The following is a 23,359-nucleotide window of genomic DNA, read 5'->3' as shown; positions in this document are numbered from 1 at the left end:
TGAGGGTCTTAAGCCCACACTCACAGTGACACATGTACTCCAACAAGACCACATCTCCTAATAGTGCTGCTCCCTGATCCAAGCAAATACAAACCATCACAGTCACATACAGACCCAGGACTTGTTCATTAGCGAGGTCTCTCAGGCTCCCAGAATGATATAGGATATTGCCATAATCCCTGGTTGCCCATAACTGGTAATAAGACCTTATATCGATGGAGAGATGGTGTTTAAGAGAGATGGTATTTTGTAGGGAATACAAGTTCAGTTTTCAGCACCCAGATTTGGAAGCTCATAACTACTTGTAACTCCAGTTCCAATGAGGATTAAATACCTCTAGCTTCCAAAGGTATCTGTACTCACATCCACATATATATACATATATATATATATATATATATATATATATATATATATATATTTACAAAATTAAAAACCCCTTAATCTTGATGCCACCATATGCTTTAGATGCAAGATAAAGCGTAATCATGGACGTTCTTCCCTTCTGGCCTGCTTTCATAGTACAAGAAGGGGCCACGCCGTTTCCTGGTGAAGAAAAGTCATTATTCTCACATGGTTGTGAACCCTGAATACGATGTTACTGACCTTCCGGGTCTGGCACGCTCATTGATGCAGAAGTGGCTCAACTGTCACAACGGTGTGATGATTAGTGCTAATTGTTAACTTGGCAGAAAGTAGAATTACTTGGAAGATAAGTCTCTGTGCATGCCTGTGGGGGAAATGATCCATTTTAATTATAGATGGGACCGTCCCTTGGGCGGGATAGCCTAGACTGTAGAAAATAAAGAGAACTGACAATAACCAGTATCTATTTCCCTTTGTTTCCTGATTGTGGACGCCTTTATCCACTGAGCCATCTTTCCAGATTTCCCTTTGTTTCCTGACCTTGGAGGCCTTTACCCACTGAGCCATCTTTCCAGCACATACTAAAAAACAAATGCAACTTCTTCTGCATACTAATTAGTAACAAACCACCATCGCTTCACCACACAGTAACAAAAAAAAAAAAAATGACTACAAATTTCCAAGTATGAGAAAATGTGGCTGACAAGATAAGGAACTTGTGTTCTTGCAGAATAAAGAAAAGAACTTTACTACTTACATTAAACACTTCAGGATGGCTCAAGACCTGAAAAATCAACAATACTCCCAGAAAAGTACAGTGCTATATTTTTGAGTAGGATAAAGTTCCTTAGTATACTCAATAATATGAGTAGTATAATAGAAAATTAGTACACTTGGCTTTATAAGACAGTTATCTTTCCTGACAGAGCTCTTGAACTAAGTAAGGAAGGCAATCGGGACCCATAATTCTCAGTGGATTCTATCCCAGAGATGCCATTGTATGAATGGAGGCTGGGCCAAATAATTCAATCCCCAGCTCCAAAATAACTTTTTGAGGGCAGTGTAGGGCAGGATGAGAAATGCTGAAGTACTGTCATTACTGAGAAGCAAGAACTTGCACTGGAACAGGGGTGGGGGAACCGTGTGTGATTAGTTGCAGTGTATCTGCAGGGCAGTCTCTACTCTGCTGAGATGGGTGTGAAAATGGAAGAAAATGTCTTGATTCACAGTTTTCTTCTATAGATCAACCCATTTGCACAACTGCCTTTGATGTCACTTCCAAAGCCTTTGCGTGAATCCCCCTCCCACACACACACTGGCGCTTTGTGTCAAAGGAGCACGTTGGAACATGGTACTAGAGGTACCACTTTGGAAATGCTGGATTTCTTTTTCTTTCTCTTGAGTATTTGTGATCTAGCTTTGATTTGAGGTCTGTTTTAAACATTATTTGTTATATTTCATCTACTAGTATGTGGTTGAAGTAGGGGTGATGATTGGAATCCTGGATTTGCTGTTTTTATTTAAAATTAGAATACATCTCTTATGCCTCCAGAACTTACTATTGTCCCAAATAGAAGTCACAGTGTGAATAAGAATGTGTGGGGTATAAGTAAAGATGGGTAGAGTCTAGGGATAGAAAGTCTGGCAGGCAGTGCAGTGCAGGCTATTATAACTGCTTGGTGAACGGCAACAATGCTGACTCTCAGCCCTTCTCCCTAAGCCAGCTCTTCTACTGTTCTCACACAAGATAGTCTAGTGCCCGCCTTTCCCCTGTGGTAGACTCTGGAGCAGCTCCTGGTTCTCACATTCATACTTTGTGTGATGTCTTTTCCCTGAGCATGGGTGGTCTGACGATGTTTTCACCATTAGAATTTTGTAAAGATGACAGGCTATATGTGATTAACTACACATCACTGGGATAGTGACATAGCACAGTGGGTAAAGGTGTTTGATACCAAGCCTGATGAACTGAATTCAATCCCGAGACTCATAGGTGGAAGAAGAGAATGGATTCCAATACGCTGTCCTCTGACCTCTACACATGCTCCATTACATGCACATGTCTGCCATGTACACACACAATAAATTAATAAATAAATGTAATAAAAAGAAAGAAATATATTGTTATGTTAGAAAGTGTAACATTGATTTTGCAAGAAGACTTTCTTTCTTCTTCTATTTTTGTGTGTAGACTTTGAGGAAGTGAGCGACCATTCAGTGAAGATTCAAATTGACAGCAGCTTTTGACCAGTAGCTGGCAAAAAATGGAGGCCATCTGTCTAGCAGCCTGAACAATGAGGAGCAATGCCAACAACCACACGATCCTGGAGGTGGATTTTTCCATATTTAAGCTTTGGTGAACCTTCATCATAGCTTTCAAACACCACAGCAAACAACCCAGCTAAATATGCTGACAGTTGACCTGCAATGAGTGACTTTGACATAGTAGATGGGTTGTTTTTAATTTGCTAAATTGTGATATTAATATGTAGCAATAAGTAACTAATCCATAGTTTTATTTTCCTGAAAATCACTATTGTTCATTATAATATTTATGTTTTCTTTTATTCATCTTTTATGTTCACTTATTTTCAAGTGTTTATGCATGTATGCCTGTATGCTATAGTGGGAAGGTGCAAGTCAGAAGACAACTTATAGGAGTTGGTTTTCTGTTCCTATCATGTAGGCTCCTGGACTAAAACTCAAGTTGTCAAGTTTGACAGGCAAGCAGGCACCATTACTTGGCCCTGGTACTATGACTACAACTTCTTTAATCTTCTTTTCCTCCTTGTTGTTCTTCTCCCTTCTTTAAAGAGGAATCTGCTTCAGCCAATGGGGGTGTTGGTATTATAGATGCATAATATCACATCCAAATTCATTCAGTATTTTCATCAGAGGAGACTCAGGGAGTTCTGCCCCTTTAGATCCTTGAAAAAGATTGTTGCCTTACTAAGGGTGCCTATGATACTTTGAATGCTTGGTCTCTAGCTGGTAGAATGTTTAGGAAGGATTAGGAAATGGCCTTTTTGAAAGAGGTGTGTCACTGGGGATGTCTCTTGAGACCAGACAGTCTCCTTCCCTCCCCCCTCTCTCCCATCCTCCCTCCATTTTCCCAGTAAGATGTAAAGTTTCAGCTGCTGTTCTAGTGCGATGCTTGTCTGCCTTCCAACATGGTCCCCTTCACATTGATCTACCAAACTATAAGCAAGCCCCCAATTAAATGCTTTATTATAAAAATAAGTTGCCTTATCATGACAACTCTTCACAGCAAGAGGACAATCAATAAGACAATGCCTTTTAATGCATTTCTCAAATACAAAGCACATATTTCCCTTCTTATGTAGAACAATGCTACTTACATATGCTGCTTTTTATAGTTTTCTGCTCAGATGAAAGAACTTTCATGTACCATGTTAAGGACTGTCAACAGATGTTCCAGATGCATATTCTGTTTAAATAGTGTTAATAATCTAATATCAAATTGACTAAATACAAATATAATATCTAGTTTTAATAAATTCAGTATTGTATTAACTACAGTCATCATTGTAAATCAATCTCGACAATGTTTCAACTTAGAAATCGGGAACTCTTTACTCACTGAGCACAAGCCCCCTTTCTCCTCCTCCTCCTCCCTAGGAAACACTATTCTTTTTTTTTCCTTAAGTGAATTTGACTATTTTAGAAAACCCATGTAAGTGGAATCACACATTCATTTTTGAAAATTGTTTTCTATGTATTAATGTTCTCATCTTGCATGTGTGTGTGAGCACTGCCATGGGCATGCGGTGCCCCCGTGGGGTATCACTTCCCCTGCACTGATGTCACAGAGGGCTGCTAGACCGGTGTTGAGGGTCAGCGCCTGCTCCTCCGTAAGAGCACCAAGTGCTTCTAACCACTCAGACATCTCTCCAGCTCCATACTACTATTTTAGATTCCTGGTTTATTGGTCTATTTCCTTTCACACACACTCCTTGCCAAGTTTACCTATATTGTTGTATGTGATGGGAATTACTTCATTTTTTAAAAAAATATTTTGCATTGTAAAATTCTTCAAGTATAAAAGGAAATTAGGACAGCTGCTGACAAACTACCTGAACATTTCGGTCTGAGGATATGTGGATGACAGTATGTTAGTAGAGAAAACAACTAATTTCTCCGATTCTTTGGTTAGTATTCCTACAAGGTTTATAGAGACAATAAATATAAAGTATCTGAAATAGACATTATAATTAAAATATGATTTATACTATTTCTATAGAGAAATTGCTAATCTAATAATGAAATAGAGAACTCTCTCCAATTACATAGAAGACAGCAGACGTTCTTTTTGTAATAAGCATGTGAAGAGTTACAAATGGTTAGGTTTCAAGTCTATTGTCAGTTCATAGAAACACAAAACTAAATGTGAGAAACAACTGCTTTGACACACTATTTATCATATTCTTATAAACACTGAAAGTCAACATTATCTGACAAATTAATTACATAATTTACCATTTCAAATTATGAACCATTCAAAATTTATTGCTATATAAATTTCTATGATCAAGCACAAAAGGGAATTCAGCTGCAAGGTTTCTTTCATCTCAATTTTTCCTTTAAATGACAGATGAGGAATTTTTTCTCAAAAAGCAAAATCAACTCTCAGGATTGGTATACAAATGCACAGATGCAGTAAAATAACTTTAATGCATCACCTTATTAAGGACAACTTCAATATAATCTGCTGTAACATTTTTATTTGGTTTATTGAGGTCAATTAACTTTAGTTTTGAATATCAGTTATCGTTCATTGTGCTATAGTTATGTAGACTAAATGCATAAGCCAACCAGATATCTGGAGGGAACAGTTAACTTTTGTTTTATGCTGAGTTTTTGTCTTTGCTATTGAGAACATTAAATGGAATCTTCAGTTTTTGTAGACTGTCTAACTTTTAACTAACTTCCATAGAATATTTAAAAATTACTTGAGACATATTTGAAAACGCTTGATTCATACTACATAGGCTAACTAAGGTACATGCTTTAAAAAATTGTTTCTTTAACAATATCAACCAACCAGATTCCCCAGAGCTCTCAGGGACTAAGCCACCAACCAAAGAGCACACGTGGAGACCCATGGGTCCAGCTGCATATGTAGCAGAGGATGGCATTGTCTGGCATCAATGGGAGGAGAAGCTCTTGGTCCTGTGAAGGCTCATTTCTCCTGTGTAGGGGAGTGCCAGGGTATGGAGGTGGGAGTGGGTGGGTGGGAGGGGGGACATCCTCACAGAGGTTGGGGGAAGGGGATGGGAGGAGGGAAACTGTGAAAGGGGATAATATTGAAATGTAAATATATAAACTATCCAGTAAAACAAGATTTAAAAAATGTTTCTTTTACATTTGATGTTGTAAAACTTCAAATTTCCCTAATTTTCTTTTATCTAAACTCTACCCTACGTGCTTCTTGCTCTCTTTCAAATTCCTGACCTGTTATTTTTTTTTTAGTTTAGTTTTTTTTTTTTTTTTTAATGTTTTATTTGGGAGGGATCTGGATACATAGGCACTCATTTCACTGAGAGTGAAAAATCTAAGACTTCCACTGTATGATTTTGGTGTCTCTGTCATAAAATCAAGAGTCTGTAGGTGTGTGGATTTATTTATGGGTCTTCAATTCTATTTAGTGATTAACCTTTCTGCCTCTGTACCAATACTATGCAGTTTTTATTACTATTGTTCTGTAGTACAGCTTGATGTCAGGGATGGTGATTCCTCCAGAGGTTCTTTTGTTGTTTTGTCTATCCTAGGATTTTTTTTCTTTTTCCATATGAACTTGAGAGTTGCTCTTTCACTGATTATAAAAATAATTGTGTCGATCTTGATGGGAATTGCATTGAATTTGTAGATTGCTTTTGGTAAGATGGCCATTTATATTATATTAATCCTGCCAATTCATGAGCACGGGAGATCTTTCCACCTTCTGAGGTCTTCTTCAGTTTCTTTCCTCAGGGACATGAAGTTCTTGTAATACAGATCCTTCACTTACTGGTTAGAGTCACACCAAGATATTTTATTTGTGACTATTGTGAAGGGGTCATTTCCCTAATTTCTTTCTTAGCCTGTTTTATTCTTTGAGTAGAGAAAAACAGGCTGATTTGAGTTAATTTTATATTCATTCACTTTGCTGCAGTTGTTTATCTGAAGTAGGAGTTCTCTGGTGGAATTTTTGGGGTCACTTATGTATACTATCATATCATCTGCAAATAGTGATACCTTGACATCTTCCTTTTCCGTTTCTATCCCCTTGACCCCCTTTTGTTGTCTTATTGCTCTGGCTAGAACGTCAGTTACTATAATGACTATATACGAGAGAGTGGGCAGTCTTATCTTGTCCCTGATTTTCGTGGCATGGCTTCAAGTCTCTCTTAATTTAATTTAGTTTTATTGAATATTTTTGGATTGATGTATATAAATGAGACAGGTCTGAAGTACTCTTTCTGCATTGAGTCTTTGTGTGTTTTAGGTATCTGGGTAACTGTGGCTTCATAGGATGAATTAGGTAGTATTCCTACTATTTCTTTAGAGGTTATGGAACTGTTTAGATGGTTTACCTGACCTTGATGTAACTTTGGAAAGTGGTATCTGTCTAGAAAAATCATCCATTTTATTTAGATTTAATAGAGTTATGGAGTATAAACTTTTATAGTGAAACATGATCGGTTTTTTTTACTCCAAATTATATTTTATTTATACATAAAGGGCATATTTAGTAAAAGACCCACCAATAAAGAGTAGGCTGCAGTCCCAGAGATGAGGATGGGAGGTCTTCTGCATTCCTATTTATTCCTCGATATTTTGGGTTAGGAGCTTTTTGGTTTTTGCATCTTCTCTGACTGTTTTGTCTATGTTTTCAATGTTGTCTTCGGCCCCCGAGATTCTCTTTTCCATCTCTTGTAGTCTGTTGGAGATGCTTGCATCTGTGACTCCTGATTTCTTTTCTTAGGTTTTCTACCTCTAGGGTTGTCTCTTTTAGTGTTTTCTTTATTGTTTCCATTTCCGTTTAAATTCCTTCTTCAATTCCTTCATCTCTTTGGTTCTGTTTTCCTCTAGTTCTTTGAGTTCTTTGACTGTTTTCCTTGTTTCCTCTTTAACAGCTTCTATTTCTATATGGTTTTCCTCCTGTTCTTGTTTAAGGATCTCTATCATCATCTTGATGCAGGATTTCGGTTGTGAGTCTTTTTTTTCTGGAGTGTTTGTCATTTCGATGTTTGCTGTGATGGGAGAGCTGGGTTCTTGTGTTGCCAGGTTGTCTTGGTACATTCTTTCACTTTCCTCTTGCCACCTTTTTGTCTGTGATTATATGTGGTCTTGTTGTCAGTGATTGGTTCTCGTCTCTCCCTTGTACCTGGCCTGTGTCCCTGGATCTCCGCTGTTACTGGTGATAGATGGGGCCTGTTCTGTGCGCACCGGCCTTGAGTGGAAACAGACACCCTCACGCAGGGTTCCTGCTCTTCAGAACCAATGGGGGTGGGATGCACTTTCCGCATGCTCGGCACAGGTCTCTCTGCTCCCTGGCTACTCCCTGATGATTTTTTTTTTTTAATTTCTTCAGTTTCTGTTGTGTCTCCCTTTTTGTTTCTAATTTTGTTAATTTGGAAACTGTCTTGGTGCCCTTTAGTTAGTTTGGCTAAGGGTTTATCTATCTTGTTGACTTGGTTTTGTTGATTCTTTGTATTGTCCTCTTTGTTTCTAATTGGTTGAATTCAGCACTGAATTTGACTATTTCCTGCTATCTTGGGTGTGTTCTGTTCTTTTGTCCTAGAGCCAATTTCTTTATGAAGGCACTAGTGCAATGACTTTCCCTCTTTTGCTTTTTAAAATTTTTTATTTGATTTATTTTATTTACATTTCAAATGCTATCCCTTTTCCCAGTTTTCCCTCCATAAACCCTTCCCCCTCCCCATGCTTCTATGAAGGTGCTCCCCGACCTAACCTCTCCTGCCTCCCCGCCCTGACATTCTAGTACACCGAGGCATCAAGCCTTGGCCAGACCAAGGACTTCTCTTCCCATTGATGCCCAACAAGGCCATCCTCTGCCACATATTCGACTGGAGCCATGGGTCCCTCCATGTGTACTCTTTAGATAGTGTTTTAGTTCCTGGGAGCTCTGGTTGGTTGATATTGTTCTTGTGGGGTTGCAAACACCTTCAGCTCCTTCAGTCCTTTTTCTAACTCCTCCATTGGGGAACCTGTTCTCAGATCAGTGGTTGGCTGTGGACATCTGCCTCTGTATTTGTCATGCTTTGTCAGAGCCTCTCAGGAGACAGCTATATTAGGCGCCAGTTAGCATGTACTTCTTGGCATCAGCAATATTGTCTGGGTTTACTGGCTGCATAAAGGCTTGATCCTGAGGTGGGGCAGATAGATGGTGCTGGTCCAACTGGTGGTCTGCATGTAGACAAAGGCAAATTGATCCATATTTATCACCTTACACAAACAACACTGAAGTCCATGTCGTCAAGAACCTCAACATAAAACCACATACACTGAATCTAATAGAAAAGAAAGTGGGAAGTAGCCTTTAACACATTGGCATAGGAGAAATTTTCCTGAGCTGAACACTAATGCTGCAGGTGCTAAGATCAACAGTTGATAAATGGGACCTCATGAAAGTGAAAAGCTTCCGTAAGGTAAAGTACACTGTCAGTACCACAAGAAGGTAGCCTACGGATTGGGCAAAGATCTTCTCTAACCCTACATCTGATAGAGAGCTAATATTCAAAATATATAAAAAAACTCAAGAAGTTAACCTAAAAAAAAACCCAAATAATCCAAACAAGAAATGGGGTACAGATCTAAACAGAGAATTCTGAAGAGAGTAATCTCAAATGGCCAAGAAGTACTTAAAGGAATGTTCAACATTAGAGAAATGCAAATCCAAACTACCCTGCAAGTCCACCTTATACCAACCAGAATGACTAAGATCAAAACTCAAGTGATAGAACATGTTGGCGAGGATGTGGAGAAAGAACATTCCTCCATCACTGGTGGGATTGCAAATTGGTACAACACTCTCAAAATCAATCTGATGGTTTCTTAGAAAATTGGAAATAGTTCTACCTGAAGACCCAGCTGTACCACTCCTGGGCATATACCTAAAATATGGTCACCTAGACCTAAAAACCATATGCTCCACTATGTTCATAGCAACCTTATTCATAATAGCCAGAAACTGGAAACAACCCAGATATTCCTCAACTGAAGAATGGATACAGAAACATGGTTCATTTATACAATGGACTACTACCCAACTATTAAAAACAAGGACATCATGTATTTTTCAGGCAAATGGATGGATGGAACTAGAAAATATCATCTTGCATAAGGTAATACAGACCCAAAATAGGCATTCATGGCACACACTCATAATAAGTTGATATTAGGCAAAAGGAATAGAATGCCCATGATACACCATACAGAGTGAGCCAAAGAAGTGAAGCATGAATTAAGGGCCAAGTGAGGATGCTTAAATCTCACTTCAGAGGGGAAGAGAATGATCATGGGAGGCAGAGGGAAGAATAAACCTGGGAAGGAGAGGTGAGGGGGAGTGGGTAGGGGACAGGCTCAGGTATGGGGGGGACAGAAAAGATTCTCAGAGAGCCAGGATAATTAATGGAAATGTGCAGGTGCAGAGTGGGGGAGTTGGGAGAACTTCAAGAATGTCCCAGTGACCCAGAGCTCAGTGTAGGTGACCTGAGCTGAAATGCCTAACAGTGGGGATATAGAACCTGAGGAGACAACCTCCCGTAGTCAAACAGGACCTCTCTTGGAGGGATGGAAACATCAACCCATATATAATACTTTTGACCCAAAATTGCTCCTTAAAGAAATGTATGGACAAAAATAGATCAGAGACTGAAGGGAATGGCTGACCAGTGTTCATTTCAACTTGGGATCTATCCCATTGGCAGGTACCAAACCCTGACACTATTGCTGACACTATGTTGTGTTTTTATATGGGAGCCTAGCATGGTTGTCCTCTAAGAGGCTCTATCAGCAGCTGACTGAGACAGATGCAGATATCCACAGCCAAGCATTGGATGGAGGTCAGGGACTGTTATGGAAGGATTAGGGGAAAGATTAAAGGAACCCCACAGGAAGACCAACAGTCTCAATTAACCTGGACCCCTGTGAGTTTGCAGAGACTGATCCACCAGCCAAAGAGCATACTGAGGCTGGGCCTAGGTCCCTAGCACACATGTAGCAGACGGTTGTCTTGTTTGGCCTTAGTGGGAGGGGATGCACCTAACCCTGTAGGATTTGATGCAGCATAGGATGTCCCGGCATGGTACCTCTCAGAGGTGAAGGGAATGGGAGGAAGAAATCTGTGAGAAGGGGACCAGGATGGGGGGGCAACATTTGGGATGTAAATAAATTAAATAATTAATTAATTTTAAAAAATTTAAGACTTCTACAGTGGCCTCCTTTGCATCCAAACTTAGCCTCTGAAACATATATGAGCACGTTCTATAGGAAGTAGTAGTATAGCTACAGACATTTCATAAAGATCCAAGAACATGGGAGCACACACACTTTATAACGTTCATGACATCAGAAGATGTTATGTTTGATGCCAGATGTTCTATGATCCCCAGTGAGGCTTCTCCCATTTGTCCTCAGGGCACTTTGTCAATAGTTCTTTCTATGGTGACTCCTTAACCAGTCATGTTCACTGACTGCTCACACACTGGAAGCATCCCACAGCACCATATTCAGATTAATAAGGGGACACCTCATATTTAATACCACTGGGTTCTTTATAACCCGGTATCAGGCAGTGATAGGAAGGACATACAAAATACATACAATTGTACTTGGCAGACAGGGTAATAGAACACACCCTCTACATAACTCCCCCCTCCCCCATGTGTGTGTGTGCTCAAGTGTGCGTGTGCGCGCACATACACAGTGGAAATAATAAAATTAACAGATGTGGCAGATAGTGAGGGGTAGAGAAGAATAACTTTTGAACATAGTTTTGAAAGGAAGGTGGTTTTTGGTTGGAAAAAAAAGGTACCTTTTTTTTTTTTTTTTTTTGGTTGAGCCAAAAAGATTCCAGGGATCGCCTGAATTAGAGCCACTTGGCGCCGAATGTGGAAGCATGTGAACGGAGTGAGAGTTCGGAGGCAGGCAACAAACATCGCATGCAGGCGTGTGACTGACACTGCCAGTGCTAGACAGTGCTTTTGATGTAATGATTTAGAGCGGATGGGAAAAGGTTATGTGGGAAGTGGGGACTGACTCAGTTGTACGCATTAAAGGCAATTAAGATCCAGGTTTGGGCTACAGCTACAAAATTAAATTGTAATTTTCAGATGACTTCCAGGGGGGCTCCAATCAACCCAACATCCAAATATTGTATAAGAAACCCCTAGGAAAATACGTGCAAACATTTCGTCTGTTGTCATAGATATTCAGTACTGAAAGAAAAAAAAAAACTCACATAATTCAAAGGGAACACAAGATGGCAGCAGCTTTATCATTGAAGGAGGAAGGTTGCGAAGGAAAACAATTTGAACTTATTTTTAAAATAAGAAACGTGGAGCCTCTCATTCCTTAATCCTGGGATTCTTTCGGTACAGAGGCTCAAGGCTGCTCTCTATGCTGTGTGAGGCTCCTTCTGAGGATGGCGAAAAGCCTCCACTGTATAAGACTATTTCCCAAAATAAAGGTGTCACTGTTTTCTGGCAGATTGCTGGTTGTTGGTGCTGTCTGATGTGGACGCGTCTTTGGTGGTACAGATCTGTTTCAAATGTTCGAGCATCAGTTTTTCTCCCTCGTCCAGTGTTTCGCCTTCCTTCATTTCCCACCTAAAAGAAAAGAAAAGAAAAAATAAAACCAGTGTTTTTATAACAGTTAACCAATAATCACACACACACACACACACCCTCTTTAACCAATAATCATTTTTATATATAACCTGGACTGGTTTATTGAGGGGTCTGTGTTCCTAAGCCATTCTGTTCTACCTGCCTCTTGGTCAAGCATTCACAGGCTTCTGGGAATGAGAAGGAAAATAAAGTCATACTAAGAGTGCATCTGACTTAAGTTTTAAAGTATTGTGTCAAGTGTAGTTTCTGTGTATTCCATTTGAAAGTGCATATCTGACATTTATTGCACTGCAGACGGTAGGTCAAACCGAGGTTGGCAGTAAGAAGACAGACCCGAAGGCACAGCAACCTCTCCATCGGGGATGATCAAGAGAAGCCTCGGGAACACAAGCAAAGACTAGAACATTTCTATAACCTATTTCTGTATAAATATAAGCCTGTGGTGTAAACATAATAACCTATTCATCCTTGCTGCTTCTTTCCTTGACTCCTAAGAGACAGCATCTCGCAGAACTTGCTGGGACACTGTGCATCTAATATTCCAACAGGGTGGGGAATCTGTTGTATCCCATTCTTCTTTCTTCTTTAGTTTTTCTACCATTTGTCGAACCATCTTCTATTACACGGTATTTTAAAGGAGATGCGAAACCTAGTGCTGACATATCCTAAAGACCTGTGGTCAAAGGCTCACTGATAGTCCCCATGGCAAGGGAAAAATAATTCCTAGCTGATCGTCATCCCAACACCCTCTGTATTTTCAGAACCAGGGCCTCCAGTTAACACAAAGGTGTACACACCTCATGAGTGCAGGATGCAGCTTTCTGGTTCTGTCAGAACAGTGCAGAGAAAGCATTGATGTTGTGATTTCTGTAGACACTTTCGGTTTCCTGTTGAAATAAGGGCTTCTGCAACCTGATCAGTCATGAGCAGTTGCTGACATGTCTGGAGAGGGGAGGCTTAGATGTATTTGGAGGCTGTTTACAGTCCTTCCTTACCCTATACATGGCTTTCCTTACTGTCTGTGTCTAGTCACATGTGGATTTAGAAACTTCCATATCTGGGGCCTCCTTAAGTCCTTCATCTGATCCCTCATGGTTGGAAATTAGATCACCATCTAGAAACAATTTTAAAATAACTTAAAAATGAAAACAATTTGTACTACAGTGCTGTTCGAAATCTTATCATTTGAGCAAATACTCTTAAAGTCAATTATTTGGAGGTTTATAATTCATCACACAAGGCCACCTTGTGCTACTATCACAGAAGTTTAGTTTTATATTGTTTGTTTTATTTATTAAATGCTTTGAGACAGCATCTTGTTCGGTATCCCAAGCTGGCCTTAAACTTTCTATGTAGCCCAGATTGGTTTTGAATTTTTAAAAATTATATCTTCATTTTTTTTATTGTATAGGTGCTTTGCATGCATGCAGTTCCATTTGCCACATGTGTGTCTGGTCTCTGAATAGGACAGAAAATGGTATCGGATCCCCTGGAAAAGGAATTACTCTGTGTGAGTGCTGGGAGTTGAACCAGGGTACTCTGCAAGAGCAAGTAGTCTCTTAAGAGCTGACCCTTCCATCCAAACCCTTGGCTTAAAATTCTTTATCTTCCTACCCCACCTTCCTCAGTGTTGGGATTACATGTGTATACTGCCTTGTCTTCCTTGGAATTTCAATGTTAACACATGTCTACCACCTAGCCTAGAAAGGTTCAATATAATAGACACAATTTATATTGAACTCTACAGTGGACAGATAAATAATGAGAATTTATATAGTACTAGCTGCAGGTTGTCTTAAGAACATTACACAATCCTATTTAAGATCTCAATGTTAGCATTTTAATTTCGTGGATGACAATGAACTGAGGTACACGAAGTTAAAATTACCTGCATGTGAACTCTAGAAATTGGGCTGAGAGATATAACAAGCATATTCGTGACCTTAGAAAAACTTTATAGACACTGCTAATCTTCAAAATAGCTGGGACCTGGCTAGACAAGATGGCTCAGTAGAAATAGCTGGGGCCTGGGTAGACAAGATGGCGTAGTAGATCAAGGTCTTTCCCACCAAGCCTGACAACCTGAGTTGATTCTTAGGACATACATGGTAGAATGAGTGAACTGACTCCATGTCACTCTCTGCCCTACACACGTATCATGTGACAACACACACACACACACACACACACACACAATCACACAAGTCCAATAAGAACCTACCTAGAGCTTATCCCAATCATGGCCACTTGCCTAGAATATGCAAGAACTAGGTTTCATTCCAAGTACAAACAAAACAAAAGCTTCAATATTTCATTAAATTTAGATATTAAATACAAGAACTAAGCATCATATATTATTATGTGCAATCCAAACATGTCTGTTCTTCTTGAGTTCCCAGTATGTAAAAGTGCTAATATTGCCTAAGCAGATGAATTATTTTAAGAATGTCAACAGAACAAAATATGTATTCCACACATAAATATTTTGATCATTGTTTCTACTTGTGAAGATTAAAAGCAGTCTCTCTTCTTCATTAAAAATCTGTATAATTAACGTAATTTAAGTGAATTATATATGTAATAGAATCCGTGATAAGGATTCTTAAGCTTCATGACAATTATAGCACTTCATAGTATAATTGAGCTGTTAGTAATTAATGACACTAGACAAAATTATTTACCTACCATAGCCCTCTTATATCTGCTTCAGTTTATAAAGGAGAAATCATTTTATATGAGGATAAGAAGTAATATCAAAGGGTAAAAGGTAATAGATTACATTTTCTAATTATTTTATTCTTGTTAAATAAAAACACTAGATACTTTAAATTTCTATCACAAGCACACTACATTTCACACTCATAAACTGCTAAGAGAGGTTTGTCTCTGCTAATACAATGCAATAATTTATTTTGTTAAAAGAATTACCATGAGAGAAACTTATCTACTAATTTGTCAGATACCAATGCACAATGTGTTCAAAATCTTTATCTGCAGTTTTCTCTAATATAGGAAATATCCGGGCTGGAAACATTTTCCAACAGAAATCTGAAGTTATCAGAACCACGTATTCTAGTATTTACTGAAGAGCTTCATGGTGAATATGTGGTAACTATTTTTGTTCATCCTGACTTGTTAGCCTGCCTCTTGCACTAAATCCCCTACCTGCCCACTATGGTTTAAGGAATTCAACATTGTACCCTTTCTTCTATGTCTCATATATGGATGAATCCCATAATATCCCACTGATCTATATGCTAAGTACCCCTACTTTTGGGAGAAGTTCCAGTCATATGTTTCCTGGGGGTGGGTGGGTAGAGAAGCTTGGCCAGTTTTGACTATGGGTCTTTTTTTATCTAATAAAGAGGGGACTCTAAACAAAACCTTTATTGAGATATTCTACAGTATTAGTAGTCACAACCTGGATATCAACTCCATTCTGATTGACCTGGGTGTTCTAAGCCTTCTTGCAATCCCCCATTCACTTGCATAGTTACAGCAGGGCCAGCGGCAGTGTCCGGTTACCACTCACTATCCTAACACGAGTCATTGCTTATGGATCCCAAATGTGTCAGACACACCAGCTTAGCAATTTTTATTCCTTCTCCCTTCAATGGGCAATAGTTGGCTTGTGGTCCCTATGAACACCTGTGGCATGGTAAATAAAAGTCACACTTCGGTGAATACCTGTTCTGGTGACTGACTTTGTGCAATGTCATGTGTCAGAGCCAACTGGTAGCGCCGAGCTTGTGAACACATCAATTGTGATGATGAAGGTTAATGACAACCAGTCCAGGTTATCAAAGATAAGTCGTGGTAGGGCCTTCAGGCAAGAAAGAGCAACCAGCCCCAGACGGAGGAAGCGGACCACAGTCTGGACTGTAAGAAGTTTGGGACAGCCTTCTGCCAGGAGGAAGAAACAGCTACAATTTTGGAAATCAATCGTGTCTGACATATAAGCCTAAGCTGTGGAATCACTCTGACCTGGACTGAATTGGGACCCACCACTTGATAACTGAACCTTTCAGTCTCAGTGTTTTCTTATAGAAAATGACAGAGGAGTTTGGGTAGAATATGTGCTTCTATCTGTGTGATCTGTGATCTTGCACAACACAGGGGTCTGTAGCTGTGATGGAGACAGCCCTCCCGCAATGCCACATCCCACAAGCCCTGAAATAATTTCCATTTGGAGTTTTTCCACAAAGAAATATTGCCAGTCTCTGTTCCGGAAAGACCCTTGTATCTTGGAAAGATGCTAGGAAATGTGCAGGGTGCTTTTTCCTGGAATGATGTTCAGTGTTTTCTAGTGGGGCCCAGGGAACAAGATGGAAAATGTCTTCCCCAGAAGTCTTCATCTCACCTCAACAAGGTTCATTTGTTCTAGAAGCTCCAACCATGCTAAACGGTGATCAGAATGTTAAAAATAGAAAGGATCCCTAATTTCTCATTTAAATTGAAATGGCTTAAGTGTCTTACTCCTCAGAAGGCTGTCTGCTGAGGAGGCAGGATGAAGCCTGAATTTGAATCCTTTATAACCTCTGTGAATTCAGGCTGGATAGATTAGTACTGAGGCTAATTTTCTATCTATAAAACGGGGACTCACACAAGTTCAGTGATTATAAAATGAAAATAAAGCAAAACAGTGCCCTGTTTCTAGCAAGCATTCATCGGGTGACATGCTTTTGTTGTCTCCAAGACTCTTTGGCACATGGCACTTGGTTGCAAGTCAGGGCAAATCTGACTGTGATGGGGCCTTACTTTCCTCCTCCCTAATGGAAGTGACTCCTGGCATTGGTTAAGTATACCCATGACAGAGCTGCTGTCACTGTGGTTTTCTTCCCTTTTACATTACCATGGTTCCTAGATGGCCATGGTGACACCAGCCAGTCAGGGCAGCCGTTTCATAGAATCAGAGTACATGATTTATCCCAGATTCCTCATACAAGTTACTGAAGCCATGTTGTTTGGGGTCGAAGCCTGATTCTACTTCATACTAAAATGTGACACTGGGCAGGTATTTAAACTTTCAGTGAGTTGGGTGTCATCGGTCTTAAAATAGGCAGTGCTGCCAGTATGTATGCAAGTGCAGAGTAGGTGAGCGGTGGATGCCAAGTGCTTCCTAAGATGTAGTGTTTTATTCAGAGCCCTTGCACCCATGTCCTTCCTCTGGTCTCATGGTTTTCACATGCTATGCCTGGCAAATTCTCCTTTAACTACACAGGCAGAGTAGGTTACTGTGGAGGGGGTTACCATGGAGGGGGTTACCATGGAGGGCAACGGTCTTCCTGGTGCTGTTGTACACTGCCACATCTCACCCACCCTTCTCATCTTCTGTGAAGGATCACTGCAGGCTGAGCTACTCTTTTCTGCCCACTCTGGTTGAAGTTGCTCTGTCTTCCCACTATCTCTTTGTTGTATTTTTAGAAACAGTTAGAAAATGGCATCTGATCATATTAATTGGCATTTCTCTGGAATGTCAATAAAACTCTGGGATATGAAAATATAACTTGAAATAAGCCTCCAAACTTTATGTGATTATTAAACATTTATGTGACTCTGTCTATTTACAAAGTGTTTTACAGTTATTTATTAGTTAATTGTGCCATTTAAAAACATTAGCCATCTGGCTCAATTAATGATTTGAAACTGTCCTACCCAGCTGGTAGCTGAGCAGTGGATGGTGAGCTCATATTGAATTTTATTCCTTTAGGGGAAACCCCACCTTTTTGTACTTCTGCACAGCATAGCAAGTCTTCATTTTCCTTATGCGATGCTTTGTACACATGAGCCTCTTTCAGGGACAGGCTTAGACATCTCACACTCCCTCCCACACTTTCTCTTCGTCTGTAGTTCATTTGCACCCTGAGATGTAACAGACTGTTCCTCAGCCTCACCCTAAGTTCTCTACATTCAGTTTCTTGACAATCACTTTTATTCTTACGTTAAGTCTATTGATATTATTTATACAAAGACATTTGTGTGAGTAGAAGTCGACTGTGACCTCACTAAGCACACAGGGTTTGTGCGGCAGGAAGCACTTGACATCTCCCCTCCCTGTTCTGTGTGCATGTCAGCTCTGAGGGCAGCACACCGCATTCTGAAGACGTTCTCACACCTCTCACTAGTTGAGGAGTTCACACTTTCAGAGCAGCTCCCGTCTCACTTTCAGGACCCTGTGGCAATGAAGCCTTAGGGACCACCCTGACCAGACTGTTGGAAGTCTCCTACTCCTCTAGCCGGTTCATGGTTCTGTTTGGCTTCTGCTGCCTTTTCACAAGGAGAGAACTACTGTCCTTGCTGTCCCTGCCGTCCTCACCATCCCTGCCGTCCTCACCGTCATGGTAGCCCTTATTGCCTGTCTGCTGTTTTCTGTGCTTCTATGCCTCGCTTTGATTTCTATCCACCTGAAATCCCTTCCCATTCACCCCGAACCAGCTCCTTCCACAGACTATGCCCATAGTCCACCTTTCATGTGGTCCATCCCAACTGCCTAGTTCTGGAACAGATTCACAGAATATTTGGTTATGCCTTTTAATGCCCGAGAAGTAGAAATATTACTTGGCTACCCATAATGCAGAGGAATTGCCCATGGATTCTGTTTTCTAAAAGATGAGCCAAACTTTGTTATTTCTTCTCTGAAACAAGCAGGCAGGCAGGCAAACACAAACTGCTCCTGTGTTCTACCATGACGCTGCACATTGCCTATGCTAGGCTGGCTCAGAGAGCATACTTCCTCTAACACAGCGTTTGGACACTACACTCTCTGCACGTCAAACTCACAGAGCAGCTGCTGGTTGTTATCTCAGAAATGCAGATCTTACAGTGTTGTTTAGATGTTTGAAATTGCCTCTAAGTTCTAGTAACACAACAGGTAGCACTTGCTGTCTCAAATGGGCATTACTAATTAGCTATACAGAGAATAAAAAGCCAGCTTTTAAAATAAATCTTTTTCCCCCACTTTGTTTCTACACCACACACCATCCTGAAAATTCCTTTATCTATTGGGGATATGGGCATACCCACACTCTTCTAAAAATGAAATCATTCTGAATACAGAAAAGACAGTTAGGCTATAGAGAGATGGCTCAATGGTGAGGAGTTCTTGTGCAGTCATGATCATGGGAATTCAGAAACTAGCAACCACATAAGATTCTGGTTCCACAAGTACCTTAAACCTGGGTTACAGAGGACTAGACACCCTTTTCTGGCCTCTGCTTGTCCAAAGGTATTTGTTATCCTCACCTTTACTTTCATGCACATGTACACACACACACACACACACACACACACATACACACACACACACTTGCATGCATGCTTACACTGATAACATCTTTAAAAAAAAACTTATTTAAAAATTATTTTATTTTGACACTCGAGTAGCATTTTTTTTTTGCCAATGCAAAAACATCTTTAAGTGAGGTTAGCACTGTTTAAATCATTGGGAGCTGAAAAGATAGTGCAGCAGGTCAGAGCAGGGTTGGATTCTCAGCACCACTTGGCAGGTAACTGGAACTCCAGTTCTAGGGGATCTGATGACCACTTCTGGCCTCTGAGGGCACTGTATACAGGTGGTGCATAGACATACTTGTAACAAAACACTCATACACATAAAGTAGAAATAAATAAACCTTTAAAAGGTTTAACTCACATACCAGAATAAATTCATTTATAAGCCACCAAAAAAAATCAAAAATTTCACATCTGTTTCAATGAGGGGTGATGGTAAAAAAAAAAAGTGTAGTATATTCTTCTGAAGAGACAGAAACAAAGGGGCTTTATAAATTAGCTGTTTTATTGGGCTTTAGACATAGGGCTATGGCTGAGTGATCTTCTTGGTTTATGGGTCTATTTAAAATAAGTCACAAGGAGTCATGTTTTCAAGAAAGAGTTTTAGTGCACATAATTAACTTACCCTTCCACTCAGAAAGCATTCACTGAGCACGTGTTGAATCCAGAACACTGTGGTAGGTGGTGAAGTCAGCAGGGCTGTCCTAACATTGCTTATACAGACTGAGGATCTATCACATGGGCAAGGCTGGATAATTATCCCAGATCCACCCACAGAATCTCATAACAACGTCCCATAGTATTTCAGTGTAGGTATGAAATGTCAGTAGTAATGAAAGGCTCTGGTGCCATTTCCTTAGGCTTTATCTTAGTAATTGTCTACAAGGAAGGCATAATTCAGCCATTTCTTCCTTGACTCATGGAGCAGTCTGAAGTAGCTCTAGGGAATCATTCATGGCTCCCCTTTCCCTTTGGAAAAGCACCTACATTAAGATGGAAAGCATCCTGAGCCTTTTGAGTAGTGGAGTCATTTTTAAATGATAGGGACATTGGAAAATGAGAGTTTTTGATACTGATTCAGAATGCAGTTCTGCCAGAAACTGACTCTGAAGAATCCTGAGAATCAAAGGATAAACTTCAGGGAGGGGACATGCAGGTATAAAGATTTCCTGTGCTTGAGAAAATCATTCTGAAACAGAAAGATTTGTTGGAATTTAAATAATAGTTCCTATGACCCGATTCATTATAGAATACTTTAAACTCCTGCATCCACTTCCTAGTGCTGGGATTCCGGTGCGCACTGGTTGTATGTGGTGCTGAGACTGCATGGGAGGCATGTGCATCATGTGGCATAGTGACTTGCTTTAGTGTTTCTGTCATGTTCCACACGGAACAGCAGATTAATGTCTTGTCTGAGACAGAGGCTCAAGAGGTAAGATCCAATATTTCTGATTATGTCCAATATGCTCTCTGGATGAAGAACGTCTGCAGTCACATTTGCTTAATGTCTTAAAACCCAGGTTTCAAAAAACATGCAACATGCATAGTTTTGTTCCACTTTTTCAAGTCTACAGTTAGTTAGAAACAGAGTCAGTCATCTCTTTATGTAATGTGAAAACAGTTGATTTATGGACCAGCCTTATTATCACACACACACACACACACACACACACACACACACACACACACACATACACACACCCAACAGTTAAAACATTCTTATAGGCTATAACTTTTAATACTTTGAAATTGTACTTTCTTCTGGACTTCATTTTGAATCTGGAACAGTCAAACAGTAAGGAATCTATAACTCCTCGATCATTGCTTTCCACTCGGGCCTTTAGGGTAGTGAGTGGAACAACACACTGCCCTGTGATAATGACTGGAGATGGGTTTTGTTTGTTAGAGCTTCTCCCTGCTTAACTCCAGGCTGCCTTCAGTTCTCTACAGAGCAATGGCTGGCCTTAGGGTCACAATACTATCACATCCGAGATCTCATAAGCTTGATTATTAACACGTCTCTTAGGGTGTGTTAGTTTAGGGAGAGTTTTTAATATTATGAAGAGTTCCATAAAATTGAAAGAGCACGAAACATGAAAAATTTACAGAATTCTATACACGATCATCATATCTTTGTCTTTGGAAGCTGTAATACAAGTGCATTTTTTAGTCTAAGCTACGTAATGCTCCACATTATTTCCATCTAACTGAATGTTTTAATATCCAGAAGATAAAGATTACTTGTTTATCTTATGAAATATCTGTTAACATAGAATATATTTTTTCTGGAACTCTACATATGCACATATATAAACATAGAACTAAATGTAATAGAACTAGATACATACAATTAGAAACTGTTATGCCAACAGAAATCCACATTCACTACAAAGGAACATCCACATTGGCTATGGTGAGGTGATTTGTTTGCTTCAGACAAGAGTTTGTTACATGATTATGTTAACCTGCTACATGTAAAAATCCATTTATCTAGCTATTTCTTCAAGAACTGAATTTTCTTTTGCAAGGTTGTTGATTTCTTTACTATTAATGCACTAAAAGGAATCTTTTCTAAGCCCAGGGATGAGCAGCCTTTAATTAATTTGAATTTATAGCCTTTGGAGACATCTGCAGCACAGCTCAACTGCCCAAGCAATTTATTTTAATTAATATGATTTGTTCTATATATTTAATAGCAGAGTTATATGCTAACAAATGGGACAAGTAAGGATGCTAACTGCAACACTTTAAATAGTTATGGTGTAAGAATAATGTGAATGGGAGCGTAGCTGTCAGTGGTAATGGGATCTGAACTTTGCTGTTAATAGTAAATCATCAATATCTCTACAGGGACTTTGTTTCCAATTCCAGACTTTTAAGGATTGTAACAGTTTACACAGAGAGCCAAGTTCACACTTTCTGGCCAGCCTTTAGTGGCAAGGTAGAGCGCTGTCTACTGTATCTTTCCATGACCATAACCATTCCTCCAACAGGTATGTAATGTAATGTATCAAAAAAAGGTGTTTTAAACTCGGTATTTCTGGAATTTTTATGGACTTCCCCCCTTTTGCGCGGGCGTGCGTTTGTGTGTGTGTGTGTGTGTGTGTGTGTGTGTGTACACGCGCGCGCGCATGTGAAGGAGGGGGAGGGGAAGCGGGAGAGGGAGTCTATTTTATACTGAGGTGATTGTGGGGAACTGTGAGGGAGTAAAATCCTGGGACACTGAGTGCAGAACTGCCCACCATGGCTCTCTTACTCTGGATAGCTGTAGCTGGAAGACCACGCCCACACAGAGACTGCTCCTACGGGGATTAGCCATCCGACCCTTCTGCTTAGCAGCTTCCTGGTTTATCTGTATTTAATAACCTCCTTGCTCAGCTGTACACCACAACCCTGCCTCCCTGTTCTGCTCTATATAGTAAACATGCTGAGCTTCCGGATGCTGCAGCTTCTCCAACAGAGAGCATGGTTCACCTGCTCACTGACTTCCTGTGAGTCTAAATGCCTGTCCGTCGTTTCTTCCTTCCCTTTCAGCTCCAGTCTGGTCCATCCCTGGACACATGATGGATGTGGCATCGTATGTTAAAGTATTATATTAAGCGGTTCTTAGCCCGTGCAAAATGGTCATATTTTCATTGTAATGTGAAAAATAGCAATCCCTTTTCACCAAGGGAGAAAATAATATATATTTACAATGTAAAAATTATCCACCAGCCAAAAAAGTGTATTGCCAACCTAGTCATTGAGATTAACAGTCTGATGTTTTTCCAAAGAAGCTGGAATATAGTCCTGACTCAGGGTTTTCTTGAAATTATCTAAAATTTATAAAA

The sequence above is a fragment of the Micromys minutus genome (genome assembly GCF_963924665.1).
Source record: "Micromys minutus genome assembly, chromosome: 11".
NCBI classification, from domain to species: domain Eukaryota; kingdom Metazoa; phylum Chordata; class Mammalia; order Rodentia; family Muridae; genus Micromys; species Micromys minutus.
The sequence above is the reverse complement of the archived record's forward strand: the minus strand, read 5'-3'. Positions refer to the sequence as shown.